Source organism: Ranitomeya variabilis, chromosome 3 (genome assembly GCF_051348905.1).
Source record: "Ranitomeya variabilis isolate aRanVar5 chromosome 3, aRanVar5.hap1, whole genome shotgun sequence".
Lineage (NCBI taxonomy): Eukaryota > Metazoa > Chordata > Amphibia > Anura > Dendrobatidae > Ranitomeya > Ranitomeya variabilis.
This window is the reverse complement of record NC_135234.1, coordinates 250,431,451-250,451,358: the sequence shown is the minus strand read 5'-3', so window position 1 is coordinate 250,451,358 and position 19,908 is coordinate 250,431,451. Positions and strand designations below refer to the sequence as shown.

At 45.1% G+C, this 19,908-nt stretch overlaps 1 protein-coding gene across 1 annotated transcript in view; it reads right to left on the bottom strand.

Annotated features, from left to right (window-relative positions):
* The window catches only part of PDIK1L (PDLIM1 interacting kinase 1 like), a 49,631-nt gene that overhangs the window by 16,078 nt on the left and 13,645 nt on the right, over positions 1-19,908 (bottom strand). The window lies entirely within an intron of this gene.

Genomic DNA, 19,908 nt, shown 5'->3' with positions numbered 1-19,908 from the left:
TCACGTTGTTCTGTCACACGTTCGTTGGTCCTGTCAGGGATTACGTCTGAACCTCCCCCCGGTAAAACGGGATTCCGGCGTATGTGCCAATGGGGCCTTAATGGTGCAGACCGTTAACGTGCCCTGAGGTGCACTATTTTTGGGCATATACACAGACTACCAAATATGTTGAAAATAGTATTGACTGTAGGCAATTATAATCTTAGTTTTGCTGGCAGATTTAAAAAGGAACCAACCTCTCAACCATACACAGTAGGTTAAATTATGCTGCTGGTTGAATGATTGTAATGTTGTCACAATGTAAAGTACAGAGTAGTATTGCATTCCAGAATCCAGAAAGAAGGAATATAAACCAGCTCACCCGTGATGCATAACCCAATCTTCAGGAGCACGGACCCGCTGTGTCCAAGCGTATAAAGTCCAAAAGAGAAGAGAATGTCCAGCTTCACCGAATCTCAACGCGTTTCTGGAGAATAAGCTCCCTTAATCAACATAATTAAGGGAGCTTAGTCTCCAGAAACGCGTTGAGATTCTTACCCATATGGTTTGTGCTGAAGTCTGTATCCTCTATGTTTAAAGTCTGCGAATAAAGAAAACTCTTTTACGGAAGCTGGACATTCTCCCTTTTTATTCCAGAATCCAGCATGTTCTCAGATAGGGTCCAACCTCGTAATATATGAACGAACATTTTAAAAATTGTCTATGTCTGACCGTGTACAGAACATACCACAGCTCCTGGGCAGAGGAGAAAGCATAAGACAATACAGCAAGAAATCGCAGAGGATACATTTCGTGAGGTAAAATATTATTTAAAAACAGTCAGTGAAATATTTTACCTGAAAAAAGAAATCCTCTGTGATCCCCTGCTGTAATGTCAGTATTGTCTTTTGCTTCCTCCCCTGCCCAGGAGATGTGGTATGATCCATACACGGTCAGACAGACAATTTTTTTTTTTTATAATTACTTTTCGTTCGTGGAAAAACCCCTTTAATGTGACCGGCTTCCTCTGCTTGTAGACACGTTACGCATCTGCTGCCAGGATAAGCCAAATGTTTCACTGCGCAGAATTCACACAGGCGCAGTAATTAAGATCGCCGCAATCTTTGTGCAGACAGATAGCGGCGGTCACATTAAAACTGTGCATGCACTCCTCCTGTACAAAGATGGCGGTGGTCAGTGAATCATTCGGCCTGTTGTGCACGGCGTATACAGTGTGCTTGTTGCGTACGTGTGTAGTGCGACAGTGTTCCGCTGGTGGTACCACGCAAGAGACTGTTACCCACCAGCAGTTTCCATATTGAGACACCCATCACTTGGGTGTCCCAATATGAAGGTCGGTGAACTTCCACCACTTGGAATTCTGGGATCTGGACGGAACAGGATGTGAAGACATTACAAGGTAAGTATATATTAAGATAATCAAGAAAATAGTACTGTACATCAGGGCTGTGAAGTTTGTAAGCCAACCCTCCGACTTCCAGCACCGCCTCACTACTGAGCATGTACATGCAGCACAGTCATCTCAACTAAAAGCCACGATCCTTAGATCCAGAATACAACAGACATTTATAAAACAAGTCATAACTCTCCAAAAGTAATGAAAAAAAATTTACAGCATATTTTATGAGTCTGTATTTTATACCAACTCCACCAAAATGGACACTGACTCCACATATACTGACTGCATTTAAATGTAACGTTTCGGTCAGACCTTTCTCAAACATGCACTATGCAAAAAAAAAAAAAAAAAAAAAAAAAAGTGACAAACTCTCAAATAGGCATGAATAAATAAATAAATATCAGATGAAACCATGTATACGAGGCCGTTGTAAAATATATAATGAAAAACAAAACTACATAGAACTAAGTGATACAAGAGTATTTACTCCTCAGGATGGATTTCGCTGTATATATACACTGTAGCTTTATATTTTCATCTTGGATTTTATGATGTTATTTTATACATTTTGTCATTCTTTTTTGCACAGTGCATGTTTGAGTAAGGTCTAGTTGACCGAAACATCACAATTACAGTATATGCATAGTGTCGGATTTTCTGGATTATAATAAAGTTCAAGATCCTTTGATTTTGGAGTGCTAGAGTCTTTTCTGCATGTAATGTTGACACAGTCACACACATTCTAGTTCATACTGCTCATTAGTCATTCATTGTGGCCATAAACGTTCAGTGACACCAGGCAAAGAACAATTTTTCTAGGATTGTTTTATCAACTATTTATAGATTAACAAATTTCCAGTGAAAATAGTTAAAGAGAAGGTGCCGCATTTTTTTGTATTAAAAATGATTGTTTATTAAAAATTTTTTATCTTTAATATTTTTTATTACTATTTTTGCAGCAACTGGGGGCTGCCGTTTTGCAGGAGTGTAAGATACTTACACTCTGCAAATATGGCTGCCCTGGGCATAGGAGACAGCAGTCGCCTGCTGACGCTATACCTTGCATTGAGCCGCTCTCTGCTGTGATCTGGGCATGCCCCCTGGGCTGTACAGATCACAGCAGATGGAGGAGACAGGCGCCATTTTTCTGGAGCCCACAGTATACTGTGATCTCCACTTTCCCCCTATAATCGCAGGAGCAGCGCAATTATAGGAGGAGATAGGAAGGGAGGGGGTGGTGGTGCAGCAGTCGTATATCTAATCCTACCCTGTGTGATACTGTCTGCTGAGCTGTGTAAAGGTACCGTTACACTAAACGACTTACCAACGATCACGACCAGCGATACGACCTGGCCGTGATCGTTGGTAAGTCGTTGTGTGGTCGCTGGGAGCCGTCAGACAGACAGCTCTCTCCAGGGACCAACGATCAGGGGAACGACTTCGGCATCGTTGAAACTCTTCAACGATGCCGAAGTCCCCCTGCAGCACCCGGGTAACCAGGGTAAGCATCGGGTTACTAAGTGCAGGGCCGCGCTTAGTAACCCGATATTTACCTTGGTTACCATTGTAAAAGTAAAAAACAAACAAAACAAACAAAAAAAACAGTACATACTCACATTCTGATGTCTGTCACGTCCCCCGGCGTCCACAGGGTTAAAACTGCTTTTGGCAGGAGCGCTGCTATGCACGCGCTGCTGCCGAGAGCTTCCCTGCACTGAATGTGTTAGCGCCGGCCGTAAAGCAGAGCACAGCGGTGACGTCACCGCTGTGCTCTGCTTTACGGCCGGCGCTGACAGTCAACCCTGTGGACGCCGGGGGACATGACAGACATCAGAATGTGAGTATGTAGTGTTTTTTTTTTACTTTTACAATGGTAACCAGGGTAAATATCGGGTTACTAAGCGCGGCCCTGCACTTAGTAACCCGATGTTTACCCTGGTTACAAGTGAACACATCACTGGATCGGCGTCACACACGCCGATCCAGCGATGACAGCGGGTGATCAGCGACCAAAAAAAGGTCCTGCTCATTCCCATCGACCAACGATCTCCCAGCAGGGGCCTGATCGTTGGTCGCTGTCACACAACGAGATCGTTAGCGGGATCGTTGCTTACGTCACCAAAAGCGTGACGTTGCAAAGATATAGTTAACGATATCGTTATGTGTGACTCAGCCTTAATCCTATCCTGTGTGATACTGTCTGCTGAGCCATACCTAATCCTATCCTGTGTGATACTGGCTGCTGAGCCTTGTATCTAAGCTGCGGGCTGCTATTTTTTAGCCTGTGAGGGCCAAAATCCATGGGCAGCGCCAGCCTGATAATACCAGGCTGAGCTGTCTGCTTTTTCCTTGGCTGGTTAACAAAAAGAGGGGGACCCCACTTTTTTTTTTTTTTTTGAGGGGATGACACTATTTTTGCTAACCATCCAAGTTAAGCAGACTGCTGCGGCCTGGTGTTATCAGGCTGGTATTGTTCATGGATATTGGATCCTTACCAGCCTGAAATACCAGCCCCAACAGTCTGCTTTACTCTGGCTGAATAACATATGGGGGGGGGGGGGACCCCACATATTTTTTTTTTTTTTAATTAAAAAGAGGGGACTTCTCTCTGTGCTTTCCTCCACTACCTGTGTCATGTATGTCCGGCTGTGTCACAAGATTCACCGTTATGTAAATCAGTACACATGCATATTAAGCTGCATTCCGCACTTAATACGCATGTGACTAGGAAGATAATGCAGTTTTACCGCATCTAATGAAAGTGTATGGGTAATTTATGCACTGTAGTGTCTCCACTAAACTGACATGCTGGGGTCTGGAAAGATACTCCAGATGTCCATCTCTGCGGGTGAGCCGCCAGCAATCAGTGCACGCATAGTGGACATGGGATTTCTTGAAATACCATGCACTATGATGTAACAGCTGGACGCTGCAGGTTGGACATTGTGAATGTATGCAACGTCCAACCTGCAGCGTTTACAGACCGTGGGAACATATTCAATATATCTACAAACAGGAAAATCACTTTTTTTCCCTTCACAGAAGCCAACTTTCAATTACCGTATATACTCGAGATTTTCAGCCCCCCAAAAAATGGGCTGAAGGTGCCCCTCTCAGCTTATACTCGAGTAATGGTAGGCGGGGATCAGCGGGTGAGGGGGAGCGACGACAGTCAAACTCACCTGCTCCTGGCGCTCCTGACACGGTCCCTGTGTCCCATGGTCTCCGGCACCTTCTTCCTCTGTTCAGCGGTCACGTGGTACCGTTCATTAAAGTAATGAATATTGACTCCACTCCCATAGGGGTGGAGCCGCATATTCATTACTGTAATGAGCGGTACCAGTGACCGCTGAACAGAGGAAGAAGCTGCGGGCGCCGGAGACCATCTGCCGGGAGAAGCTGCCAGGGACCGCGCCGGGAGCGTCGGCGCCGCTCCGTCTTCCACAGTGACTGTTCAGGTCAGAGGGCGCGATGACGTATTAGGCTGTGTGCACACGTTTCAGATTTTTTGCGTTTTTTCCCGATAAAAACGCTATAAAACCGCAAAAAGTATGCATACATTATGCATCCCGTCATTGTTAAAGAATTCCGCAATTTTTGTACACATGATGCGTTTTTTTCCGCGAAAAAAAACCGCATCGTGGTAAAAAACATAGCATGTTTATTAATTTTGCGGATTTTTCGCGGATTTCCCACTATACATAATGTATTGGGAAATGTCTGGAAAAATCCAAGCAAAAAACGCATGCAGATTTCTTGCAGAAAATCTCAGGATTTTCTCAGGAATTTTCTGCAAGAAATCCTGAACGTGTGCACATAGCCTTAGTGTGAGCGCTGCCCTCTGCCTGAACAGTCAGTATGGAGAGACAGTACGCTGAGGAGCAGCGACGAGAGGCGAGTATGTCATTTTGTTTTTTATTGCAGCAGCATTATATGTGGCACATTGTTATATGGAGCTTCTATGGGGCCATAATGAACTGCAGGGAGCATTATATGGGGCATATTTGCATATGGAGCCATAATGAACTGCATGGCGCATTATATGGGGATATTTGTATATGGAGCATCTATGGGGCAAAAATCAACTGTATGGAGCATTATATGGGGCATATTTGTATATGGGGCATCTAATGGGGCCATAATGAACTGCATGGAGTATTATATGTGGCACATTCGCATATGGAGCATTATATGAGGCGTATTTTAATATGGAGCATCTTATGGGGCCCATCATGAACTGTATGGAGCATTATATGGGGCTCCTGATTCAATGTGGATATTCAAAAACACTTAACCTACTGATGTCTCAATTAATTTTACTTTTATTGGTATCTATTTTTATTTTTGAAATTTACCAGTAGCTGCTGCATTTCCCACCTTAGGCTTATACTGGAGTCATTAAGTTTTCCCAGTTTGTGGCAAAATTATGGGGGGGGGGGGGGGGTGTCAGCTTATACACAAGTATATACGGTAGCTTTATTTCAAATGACAAAAAAAAAACAAACAAAATGCAATGAAAAAACGCATCATAAACCTTAGAAGCAGATTTAGTGCAGAATTTACTTGCGTTAAACCCTGAGCAAATACTGAGCCATTCCTGACCGTGTAAACATACCCCAACACATTTTTCCATTGTCCAAGTTATATTTTGTGGCATAAATCAATTTTTGTACCATTTTTGGTACATACTTCATCACTATTTATTTAAAGGGAACCTGTCACCCCGTTTTTTCCGTATGAGATAAAAATACCGTTAAATAGGGCCTGAGCTGTGCGTTACAATAGTGTATTTTGTGTACCCTGATTCCCCACCTACGCTGCCGAAATACGTTACCAAAGTCGCCGTTTTCGCCTGTCAATCAGGCTGGTCTGGTCAAATGGGCGTGGTGACATCGCTGTTTCTTCCCTTAGATCTTGCTTATTTTTCCGTTGGTGGCGTAGTGGTTTGCGCATGCCCAACTGCCGAATCCACTGCACAGGTGAGGAAAAAGAGCGCGATCTGCGCTATTCCCCTGGTGATCGGTGGGGGCAGCCATCTTCCTGAGGCCGCGCGTGCGCAGATAGAGCGCTCTGCTGCCCGGGGCTTCAGGAAAATGGCCGCAGCGATCTCCATCTGCGCACGCACGGCATTCCTGCGGCCATTTTCCTGAAGCCCCGGGCAGCAGAGCGCTCCATCTGCGCACGCGCGGCCTCAGGAAGATGGCCGCCCCCACCGATCACCAGGGGAATAGCGCAGATCGCGCTCTTTTTCCTCATCTGTGCAGTCGATTCGGCAGTTGGGCATGCGCAAACCACTACGTCACCAACGGAAAAATAAGCAAAATCTGGGGGAAGAAACAGCGATGTCACCACGCCCATTTGACCAGACCAGCCTGATTGACAGGCGAAAACGGCGACTTTGGTAACGTATTTCGGCAGCATAGGTGGGGAATCAGGGTACACAAAATACACTATTGTAACGCACAGCTCAGGCCCTATTTAACGGTATTTTTATCTCATACGGAAAAAACGGGGTGACAGGTTCCCTTTAATCTTTGTGAGGCAGGATGAGTAAGAACCAGTGATTCAGGTATTTCTCTTACATGGTTTATAGTATGGGATAAATATATATACAGGTAGTTTGAGGCTTTTACGCTTTGCTACATTTGAAAAAAAAAAAACAAAAAAAACAAAACGTACTTTGCATCACGTTCTGAGCCATAACTTTCATTTTATCACTTACACAGATTAAGACTTAACCCCTTAGTGACGGAGCCCAATTTTTTAAATCTGACCAGTGTCACTTTATGTAGTAATAACTCTGGAACGCTTCAACAAATCCCAGTGATTGAGTGTTTTTTCGTGACACATTATACTTTATGATAATGGTAAATTTAGGTCGATATGTTTTGTGTTCATTTATAAAAAAAAATATATCAGAAATTTGAGAAAAATGGTAAAAAATAAGCAATTTTCACACTTTGAATGATTAGCTCTTTAATCCAGATAGTCCTACCACAGCAGAACATTAATAAATAATATTTCCCACGTCTGCTTTACATCAGCACCATTTGTAAAATGTTATATTTTGTTAGCATTTTAGGAGTTTTAAAAATGTAGCAGTAGTTTTTAATTTTTTCAAGGAAATTTACAAAATTTACTCTTAGGGACTTATCCATGTTTTAAGTGACTTTAGGGGTCTCATATTGGGAAACCCCCAAAAGTGATACCATTTTAAAAACAGCACCCCCGACATATTGAAAACTGCAGTCAGGTGGGGCGTGGCGATGTAGAGGAGCTGTGCGGACGTGTTTGGCTGGAGCTCCCATAATCCTGACACATATCGTGCCATATACTTACCCAGGAGGGTCTTCTTGGACACCGCTGTACTCCTCTGGGTGCCTGGAGGTGCCCGGCTTCTGAGAGGGCGCGAGGTGCGGCTTCGGTCGGGTGAGCTCCTGGAGTGCGCGGACGGAGGACAGACGGCGGCCATTTTCCCTGCAGCGTGCGCTGGAGGCGGAAGGCGCGAAGCGAGCCCTGCGGCTCATGAGGGAGCTGGCTGGATTTCGGTGCAGCTTCTCAAGGTACGGGAGGGGGACCGCGCGGTGTGAGTCCTGAGAAACGGACCCCGTGCTCCCCCTCATTAATACCATATAGCGCCGACTGGCTCCGGCGCCTGCACCATGGACACTTCTCTGCCCTGCTGCCCAGACGAAGGGTGCAGAATCTGTCACGCTTTGCTGACGGCCAGCCATATTGATTATACCCTGCAGCTGCTGGGAGGCAGAGCCCGCATTTATTATAGACACTGTGTCCTATCGGTGGTGGGAACTGCTCCTTGGATTCTCCCCCTCCTTGCAATCATAACGGTGAGGGTTGCAATATACTACAGACTCAGCAGGGTGTTACAGGAAGGACCTTACTGGCTGTGTGTGCACTGCGATATATTGGTGCATTAACCGGGCAGTGTCTGTATCCTGCTGAAGTGATAATTTGACTTTACAGTATCAACTATGCACCGCTCCAAAACTCCCAGCGCAGCTGACAAGCTTAAAAAATATGCACGGTCAGATCCTCCTGATAATCTGCGCTCAAAAAAAGAATAATCCCTCACCTGTGGGCAGACCGGAACACCAGTCAAAAAATTATGCCTCCGATGATGAGGAGGATGGAGATCAGGAGGAATTAACTCTGAAACAGGCATCTGAACAAATGATGCAAGCTATATCTCTGACCAGGACGTCTTTAACTGGGAAAATAGAGGAGGTACACTCTGAGGTGGGGCGCCTTCGACAAGACATGCAGTCCATGAGGGGTCGTATAACGGAGGTGGAATCACGGTTATCTCGCTTGGAAGATAACCATGCACCGGTGGAGGCTAAACTGACAAAAGTAGCCGGCTCTATAAATGCGTGGAAACAGAAGGCGGATGATCTTGAGAACAGACTACGACGGAATAACATCCGCATTATCGGCCTGCCAGAGCGCTCAGAGGGCCAACACCCCGAAAAATTCTTGGAGGGGTGGCTCAAAGACACTTTGGGGGATGAATTCTCCACCACATTCACCGTGGAAAGAGCCCACAGGGTTCCAACAAAACCTCTCCCTCCGGGCGCCCCGCCGAGACCCTTCTTGGCACGTCTTCTCAATTGCAGAGACAGGGACACTGCCCTTCGCATGGCAAGACAAAAAAAGTCTTATCAAGTATAACAACGCCACTATCTCAATATTCCCAGATTTCTCCATAGAGCTGCAAAAACAAAGGGCTCAGTTCATGGAGATAAACAAACAGCTCAGAGAGAAAAACATCTTATATTCAATGCTCTATCCTGCCAGACTCAGAGTTGTCCATGGGGGCTCTTCCTCCTTTTTTGCAACCCCGGCGGAGGCTGAGGAGTGGATGCGGTCGTGTGTGTCGGCGGGCGGAGGAGGAGAAAAATCCTAAGTGGATTGCTGTCTTCAGCTACATGAATGTTCAGAATTTGGAACTCTCTTTTCGGGTTTTCTTCCATGGTTATTCCCTTTTTTCTCTTTACTGACTCTTTGCCAAAGTCCAGGAAAACAACTTTACTGGACTCTGTATTCAGAGATGGTACCCCCTTTTTTTGGACTGGGATAGGAGGAGCATGAATCTTTGCTCCCTTCTGAAGCATTTTTTGCTTTTCATTGTTTTGGTTTTGTTAGTTGTTATTTGTATAGAAATTGCTGCCATGTTTTTCTCCACTATCATTGCGATAGAAGCTCGGCGTGACTCTCTATATTATGTTAGGTTGACAGGATATGGCGTCTGAGATTACATGCACGACTCGGAATGTGAGAGGCCTTGGATCACCTCGAAAGAGTTAAAGTATTCTCTCAGATACCACGTTATCATCCCTATACTGTAGCTTTGATTGAAACACACTTGCCCAGAGACTCTGTTCGTTATGTGCAGAAGCCTTGGGTACAGTGGTCTGTACATGCATTTCATACCAGCTATTCCAGAGGAGTCTCTTTATTAATACACAAAGATATTAGATGGGAGGTTAGAGAGGTCCAGAGAGATCCAGAGGGTCGTTTTGTGTTTGTACGCGCGATTGTGAACTCAGATGACTATGTTATAATGTGTATATATAACCCTCCCCCTGCTAATATGTCAATTGTCAAAAAAGCGGTGAGCTTTGCCTTAAATTATCCAGATGCGCATGTTATGTGCATGGGAGATTTTAATTTGATAATGGACGAATGTCTAGATAGGCTCAGGCTAGATGGTGGGGCCACTGGGGTGAGCCCTTCACCGTCTCAATTATCAATATTTATGGAAGGTACTGGTTGGCTAGATCTATGGAGAACGCATCACCCTGACGTAAGGGAGTTTACTTGTCACTCATCCGTTAGACGCACTCTATCCCGATTAGATTACGTATTCGGCTCCAGCAACTTGGCGGTGTGGGTGGGGGAGGTGAGACATGGGAGTAGGGGCGTTTCAGACCATAGTCCGGTGATTCTTAAACTTAGGCTTTTTTCAGATAAAGAATATTATGACTTGGAAAATAAATCCATTTTGGCTGAAGGTAATAGGCCCAGAGGACAGGACTATTGACCAACTGGACTGTTTCATTACATCCCACCCAATGCCGCAAAATATTAATATTTTTTGGGATGCTCTTAAAGCATATTTGAGAGGATGTTTATCCTCTACCATCTCTTATATTAAGCGCTTGACTTCAAGGGAAGATTATGACATGGAGAAAAGACTGAAAGACTCGGAGGCGGCCTATATAGCTAACCAGACAAGTGAGAACAGAGCTGAGTGGTTACACTCGTATAGATTACATAGTCAATATACTGACACTAAATCTAAACGTAAGCGGTTTTTTACTAAACAGGCATATTTTGAACTGGGAAACCAGTCCAGTAAACTCTTAGATGTATTATGCTGACGCACCATAAATGCTAATACTATACTTAAAATCCGGAAACCAGACGACTCAATAGTAACCTCGACAGATGACATACTCCAATGCTTTTATGACTTCTATAAAGAGCTGTATAGCTCCAAAGGGTATTCTGATACTTTGGAATGCCTAAATTATTTATCTGACAGAATTCCCTGCACCGAGTCCTACACAACAAGCTTTTTTAGATGCAGACTTTACTCTTGATGAGATAAACATGGCCATAACAGATATGGCTTCTGGTAAGGCGCCCGGCCCAGATGGTTTCCCCATAGAGATGTATAGAAAATATAGAGATATTCTGGTACCAATCCTTTTGAAAGTATTTCAGGGGATTTGGGAGGGAGGTTCTTTGCCGGATTCCTATTATGAAGCAAATATTATAGTCTTAAAAAAAAAAAAAAAAAAAAAAAAGGGGAGGACCCCTTGGATTGTGGATCTTATCGTCCTATTTCATTAGTTAATGTAGATTATAAGATTTTTACTAAAATTCTAGCTACCAGGTTAAATACGGTAATACTGGATATAATACACCCAGACCAGACGGGTTTTATGCCGGGTAAGTACGTCTATCAATATTAGGAGGGTTCAGTCAATAGCGCAATATAGTACATTGGTATCTGAGAATAAATGGGCCATGGCCTCGCTGGACGCGGCTAAGGCTACTTTCACACTAGCGTTAACTGCAATCCGCCACAATGCGTCGTTTTGCCGAAAAAACGCATCCTGCAAAAGTGCTTGCAGGATGCGTTTTTTCCCCATAGACTTACATTAAGCGACGTATTGCGACGGATTGACACGTCGCAACAGTCGTGCGACGGTTGCGCCGTGTTGTGGCGGACCGTCGGGACCAAAAAACGCTACATGTAACGTTTTTTGCTCACGAAGGTCCGCTTTTTCCGACCGCGCATGCGCGGCCGGAACTCCGCCCCCACCTCCCCGCACCTCACAATGGGGCAGCGGATGCGCTGGAAAAATGCATCCGCTGCCCCCGTTGTGCGGCGGAGACAGCGCTAGCGTCGGGAACCTCGAGCCCGACGCTAGTGTGAAAGTAGCCTTAAGCATTTGATTCTCTTGAGTGGCCTTTCCTATCTGCATGTTTACAAAAGGTATCAATTTGGTCCTAAATTCCAAAAATGGATCGCCGCAATATATTTGAAACCAAGAGCCCGGATAATTATTAATAACTATTTCTGAATCATTCTCCTTAAAAAGAGGGACTCGTCAGGGATGTCCTCTCTCTCCAGCCCTATTTGCCCTGGCGATAGAAGCATTAGCAATTCGTATGAGGTCCACTTCATCTATTAGGGGCATTACGATAGCAGATCGCACGGATACTATTGGTCTATATGCAGACGATATGGTAATATTTCTGGACGAAGTGGAGGAGACCCTGCCGCATGTGATCACCATTATAGAGGGATTTGGTAGACATTCGGGACTATATGTTAACTGGGATAAGTCTGCTTTGATGCCACTCTCTCATGATTCAGTAGCTCACCTTGATGCTTTATCCCCATTGCCGGTTGTCTCTACTTTTAAATACCTAGGAATAATTATTCCAAAATATAGTAGACTTGATCTACAGTTCAATACTCTCCCACTACTGGATTTTGTTAAACATAAATTCGCTATATGGAATAAATTGCCTTTATCTGTTTCTGGTCGCATAAACTTGATAAAAATGATACTACTCCTGAAGCTTAATTATTCCCTCCAACATAGTGCAGTACCGGTTCCTAAATCCTTTTTTTTCCAAGTTTGAATTCGTTAGCTACGTCCTTTATTTGGGGGAAGGCTAGACCCAAACTTAAACTGTCTACTTTACATAGGTCTAGGCAAATGGGAGGGGCGGCGTTGCCAGATTTTTTTTTAATATTATTTAGCTGGACAACTCAGAGCTCTGGGAAAATGGATGCCTGGGGAATGTCTGCCAATTTCAGAGAACCATCTGGTCCATGCTGCCAAGGTTGATTGTCCGTTGGGTTTCTTGGAAGTAAATAAACCTTATGTCCCTAGATTATTACCACTACTTCGGTTGGCGATGCTAATTTGGCAGCAGGTAAAAAAGGTAACCCACTTTGATGGTATTGTAGCCGAAATGCCCTTATGGAATAATGAATACTTCCCGAGACTATTGAATCACCCATCTGCTCAATTCTGGGTATCGCACGGTGTCTCGTGGCTTAATGATCTTTATGAACAGGGTGCCCTAATGTCCTTTGAACAACTGCAACTTAGGTATGATATACCAAGGCCTCAGTTCTTTCGCTATCTCCAGCTTAGATCGGCGATTCAGTCGCATGTTCGTAGCATGGAAATGACGCAAGCAATATCTTCCTTCCCATTGATAAGGAATCCTCAAGTCACAGGGGCCTCATCTCTGCATTATATACTTATATGTTATCCGTAGGTGCTGATGCTATTTTACTGCCAGTTAGGGAAAAGTGGAAGGTCCTGGTGCCTGACCTCCAAGGTGAGGACTGGGAGATGGTTCTTGAGTCCCCAACTAAGGTGTCCCCCTCAGCTAACAATAAAATGATACAGTTGTATATATTACATCAGTCATATTTAACCCCGTTACGACTATTTAAAATTGGGTGGTCCCGGTCTTCGGAATGCCTCAGATGTCATATGGGGGAAGCAGATTTTATACACATGATATGGGAATGTCCAGTTCTCTTTCTTTTTGGGAGGAGGCAACTTCGTTGTTGACCTCCCTTGTACATATTCCCATCCCTCTGACTCCGTTAGTGTATTTATTTGGGGTATTGGAGGAGGAGACATGGGGCCACCATGTTCAAATCTTCTTAAGAGACATTTCCTGGCAAGAAAATTAATTGCCTTGCGTTGGATGGGCACTACACATCCGTCTCTCAGGGCCTGGATAGAGCTGGTAAATTTAATCGTACCGTACGAACGTACATTATATCAGAATAGAGGCTGTTTGGAGAAATTTTATAAAATCTGGGATTTGTGGAACTCATCGTACCTCACTATCACAATGTGGTTGATGGCCTAGACTTAATATGATAAAGTTTGAGAAACTGTTCACGTTACGCTTCAGCACTACTCTGTTAATGTGATGGAGAATGTTTTGGCAGTAAAATAGTTTTAGGATTTTCAGTATTTGAAACATACTATAATACTTTGAGTTTATATGATCCGTTCGGTGTATAAAGATTTATATCAATGAAGCTATTATCAAAGTGTATTTGCACTGACCTGGATACCTGTAAACCATGTACCGCATATACTCGAGTATAAGCCGAGATTTTCAGCCCAAATTTTTGGGCTGAAAGTGCCCCTCTCGGCTTATACTCGAGTCATGATCGGCGGTGGGGTCGGCGGGTGAGGGGGAGAAAGGACTGTCGCATACTCACTTAGTCCCAGCGCTCCTCCTGCCCGTCCCACGGTCTTCGGTGCCGCAGCTCTTCCCCTGTTCAGCGGTCACGTGGCAACGCTCATTAAAGTTATGAATATGGACTCCACTCCCAAAGGGGCAGAGCCGCATATTCATTCCTCTAATGACGGTAACGGTGACCGCTGACAGAGGAAGAGGCTGCGGAACCCGGAGACCAGCTGTCCGGTATAAGGAGCCAGGGATGCCGGGAGCAGGTATGTCAGTTACCTGTCCACGTTCCACCCGCCGGGCGCCGCTCCGTCTTCCCGTCCTCTTGCTCTGACTGTTCAGGTCAGAGGGCGCGATGACGTACTAGCGTGCGCGCCGCCCTCTGCCTTAACAGTCAGTGCGGAGAGACGCCGAGACGGGACGCTGAGGAAGAAAGGAGAGTATGTCATTTTTTTTTTTTTTTTATTGCAGCAGCAGCATTATATATTGCACAGATTTATATGGAGCATCTATGGGGCCATACTGAACGGTGCAGAGCATTATATATGGCACAGCTTTCTGTGGAGCATCTACGGGGCCATACTGAACGGTGCAGAGCATTATATATGGCACAGCTATATATGGATCATCTATGGGGCCATACTGAACGGTGCAGAGCATTATATATGGCACAGCTTTATGTGGATCATCTATGGGGCCATACTGAACGGTGCAGACCATTATACTGTATATGGCACAGCTTTCTGTGGAGCATCAGTGGGGCATAATGAACGGTGCAGAGCATTATATATGGCACAGCTTTCTGTGGAGCATCTATGGGGCCATAATGAACGGTGCAGAGCATTATATATGTGGCACAGCTTTATATGGAGCATCTATGGGGCCATAATGAACGGTATGGAGCATCTATTTTTATTTTTGAAATTCACCGGTAGCTGCTGCATTTTCCACCCTAGGCTTACACTCGAGTCAACAAGTTTTCCCATTTTTTTGTGGCAAAATTAGGGGGGGGGGGGGGGGGTCGGCTTATACTCAAGTATATACGGTATGTATATTTGATTTATGTGATTTAATAAACAAATAAAAAAACAAAAAACAAACACAAAACCTGCAGTCAGGTAGTTTATTAACCCTTCAAATGCTTCTCAGGAATTAATGCAAAGTGGCATGACGGAAATTAAAGTGTGTATTTTTACCACCTAAATGCCTCTAACTTCTGAACAGATTACTAGAGCCGTCAGACTCTAAGGCCGCTACTTGGTTGTGAATTGCCATCGCAAACATCAGGATCACAAAATCATGATCTGAGGGCACCAATTTGGATAAAGAGGAAGCCCCCACACTGTTAACCATTTATAATGATGTAGTCACTATTGACAACAGCATCTAAGGGGTTAAACAGATATGGATGGTGCAAATACTGATCATGGCTGATGCAGCAAGTTGTCACCTATAGTGTACAGCCGACAGCTGCTGGATTGTCACCTGTATGGGGAGGCTATTCTCTTATATCTCAGGTCAGTTAAAAGACGTATTGGCGGTCATTAAGGGGTTAAGCAATTTAGTGTTTTGTTTTTTTAACCTTCGTATTTGTAAGCGAAAACCAGGAATGGGTGAAAAAAAATAAAATAAATAATATATGAAGATGCGGTGAGGTTATACGGTGAGGTTATACTACCCGTATATACTCGAGTATAAGCCGACCCGAGTATAAGCCGACCCCTCTAATTTTGCCACAAAAAACTGACAAAAACTTATTGACTCGAGTATAAGCCTAGGGTGGGAAATGCGGCAGCTACCGGTAAATGTCAAAAATAAAAATAGATACCAATAAAAGTAAAATTAATTGAGACATCAGTAGGTTAAGTGTTTTTGAATATTCATATTGAATCAGGAGCCCCATATAATGCTCCATACAGTTCATGATGGGCACCATAAGATGCTCCATATTAAAATATACCCCATATAATGCTGCACAAAGGTTAATAATGGCCCCATAAGATGCTCCATAGAAACATTTGCCCCATACAATGCTGCATAAAGCTTGATGGCCCCATAAGGCTAGGTTCACATTGCGTTAGGGCAATCCGTTTAGCGCATATGCTAGCGGATTGCGCTAACGCAATGTCCCAAAAGGGATCGCGTTTGGCGATCCCGCTAGCGCAGATGCCCGATCTGCGCTAGCGAGGAACGGACCTCGGACGCTGCAAGCAGCGTTCGAGGTTCGTTCGAAAATAACGGGACACCGCTAGCGCATGCCAAAAATGGCATGCGTTAGCGACCCGTTAGCACATTGCGGTCAATGGGTGCGCTAAAGGACCCGTTACATAGCGTTAATTGCGACAATTGCGCCATGTATCGGAGTCCGCTAGCGGACACCCATTAACGCAATGTGAACCTAGCCTAAGATGCTCCACACATTATGGCCCCATGAGATGCTCCTCATATATGCCCCCATAACATGCTCCTCATATATGCCCCCATAACATGCTCCTCACATATGCCCCCATAACATGCTCCTCATATATGCCCCATAACATGCTCCTCATATATGCCCCATAACATGCTCCTCATATATGCCCCGTAAAATGCTCCATAAGATGCTCCATACATTATGCCCCGTAAGATGCTCCACACATTTGCCCCATTTGCTGGTGCTGCGATTAAAATAAAAAAAAAAAAATCACATACTCACCTCTCTTCGCTCAGGGCTCCGGCACCAGCGATAGTCACCTTCCACGTTCCATCGCTGCGCGCTGCTCTGTCTTCCATCCTCTGCACTGACTGTTCAGGCAGAGGGCGACGCACACACTAATCGCGTCATCGCGCCCTCTGACCTGAACAGTCACAGCCAGAGGACGGAAGACAGAGCAGCGCGCAGAGGTGGAACGGGGGACAGGTGACTATCGCGCAATGCTCACCTCCCCCGATATACTCACCTGCTCCCGGCGCGGTCCCTGGCAGCGTCTCACTGTCAGATGGTCTCCGGGAGCATCTTCCTGTGTTCAGCGGTCACGTACCGCTCATTACAGTCAGGAATAGGCGTGCATATTCATGACTAATGAGCAGTACCACGTGACCGCTGAACACAGGAAGAGCTGCCCGCAGACCATCGGACATGCAGGGAAAGCGCCAGGAGCAGGTGAGTATGTCACCGCGCTGCTCCCCCTCACCCGCCGACCCCCCCCGCCAACACTGACTCGAGTATAAGCCGAGAGGGTCACTTTCAGCCCAAAAAAGTGGGCTGAAAATCTCGGCTTATACTCGAGTATATATACGGTACTTTTCCTCTGACTCTTCAATTACTGGAGGTGGAAAACAACGTGTGCACGTGGCCTTAGATTCTGAAACACCTACCGTATTTTTCAGACTATATGATGCACTTATTTATTCCAAAATCTTAGAGGAAAGTGAGGGGTGCGTCAAGGTAAAGAGGCTTATTCGCCATGCAATGCTCCTCTGGGAAATTAAATATGCAAATTGCCTCTTCTGAGAAAAAAAGGACTTAACTCTATAGCGCCACCTGTTGGAAGTAGCGATCCTACAAGTCACAATCAACCCTTTAACGAGTATTGCATGGCGAATAAGCCTCCTTACCTTGACAAGCCAGCTGGTATGTCACTCTCCATAAGGAGAAACGTTAACCCTTAGACCCCAGTCCAGAGCCTCTCACCTAGCCAAATCAGTTCTCATGCTTCGCACTGACGAGGGCCAACAACCCAAAACACCGTGTCTGCAAATTGAGATACTGATTTGGCTTTTATCCTAAGTCATATTGCACGACTCGTTAAAGGGTTGATCGTGACTTGTAGGATCGCTACTTCCAACAGGTGGCGCTATAGAGTTTAAGTCCTCTTTTTCTCATTAGAGGCAATTTGCATATTTAGTCCAGATGTACACTGATAGTCTGCGGCTGGGGGTGGCAATGGATGAGCTACATCAGCGGAGGAGCGGGTCACAGGAGTCAGCAGCTGCAGATAACACGTGTGCCTGCTGTTGAAGATGAATATTCACTGCTCCCCATGCCTATAGTCCCTCCCACCTCTATGCACTGAAGCCAGCGCCCAGAGGTGGGAGAGTATGGGCGTGGGCAGCACTGAATATTCATTTTCCTTAACAGTGGGCACAGATATTAGCTGCAGCTGCTGGCTCCATAGCTGCTGGGCGATCGTGTGCCCGCTATTAAAGAATAAATATTCACTGCTCCCCACACCCATAGTCCCATCCACTTCTATGTACTGAAGCTGGTGCGAAGAGGTGGGCGGGACTATGGGAGTGGAGAGCAGTGAATATTCAATCGCATCAATAGCGAACACATGTGATCGCCGAGCGGGCAGAAGACATGCGGGCCCGTTAAAGAAAAAATATTCACTGCTCCCCACGCCCATAGTCCCAGGCATGGGAGCAATGAATATTATGGAAGCTGACCTCAGCATATGGGGGCGCTTAGCAGTGACGTCATACGTTGCTACTCGCTGAAACCAGCTTCTAGCATCAGAATAGGATGCCATGCTGTGACGAAGCAGAGGGAAGGCAAGTAAAAAAAAAAAAAAAAAAATACATACATACAGTACAGACCAAAAGTTTGCACACCTTCTCATTTAAAGATTTTTCTGTATTTTCATGACTATGAAAATTGTCCATTCACACTGACGGCATCAAAACTATGAATTAACACATGTGGAATTATATACTTAAAAAAAGTGTGAAACAACTGAAAATGTCTTATGTTCTAGGTTCTTCAAAGTAGCCACCTTTTGCTTTCATGACTGCTTTGCATACTCTTGGCATTCTCTTGATGAGCTTCAAGAGGTAGTCACTGGGAATGGTCTTCCAACAATCTTGAGGAGTTCCCAGAGATACTTAGCACTTGTTGGCCCTTTTGCCTTCACTCTGTGGTCCAGCTCACCCCAAACTATCTCGATTGGGTTCAGGTCTGGTGACTGGAGGCCAGGTCATCTGTTGTAGCACCCCATCACTCTCCTTCTTGGTCAAATAGCTCTTACACAGCCTGGAGGTGTGTTTGGGGTCATTGTCCTGTTGAAAAATAAATTATGGTCCAAGTAAACGCAAACCGGATGGAATAGCATGGTACTGCAAGATGTTGTGGTAGCCATGCTGGTTCAGTATGCCTTAAATTTTGAATAAATATCCAACAGTGTCACCAGCAAAGCATCCCCACACCACCTCCTCCATGCTTCACGGTGGGAACCAGGCATGTAGAGTCTATCCGTTCACCTTCTCTGCGTCGCACAAAGACATGGTGGTTGGAACCAAAGATCTCAAATTTGGACTAATCAGACCAAAGCACAAATTTCCACTGGTCTAATGTCCATTCCTCGTGTTCTTTAGCCCAAACAAGTCTCTTCTGCTTGTTGCCCGTCCTTAGCAGTGTTTTCCTAGCAGCTATATTATCATGAAGGCCTGCTGCACAAAGTCTCCTCTTAACTGTTGTAGTAGAGATGTGTCTGCTGCTAGAACTCTGTGTGGCAATGACCTGGTCTCTAATCTGTGCTGCTGTTAACCTGCGATTTCTGAGGCTGGTGACTCGGATAAACATCCTCAGAAGCAGAGGTGACTCTTGGTCTTCCTTTCCTGGGGCTGTCCTTATGTGAGCCAGTTTCTTTGTAGCGCTTGATGGTTTTTGCCACTGCACTTCGGGACAATTTCAAAGTTTGCCCAATTTTTCGGACTGACTGACCTTTATTTCTTAAAGGGAACCTGTCACCCCCAAAATCGAA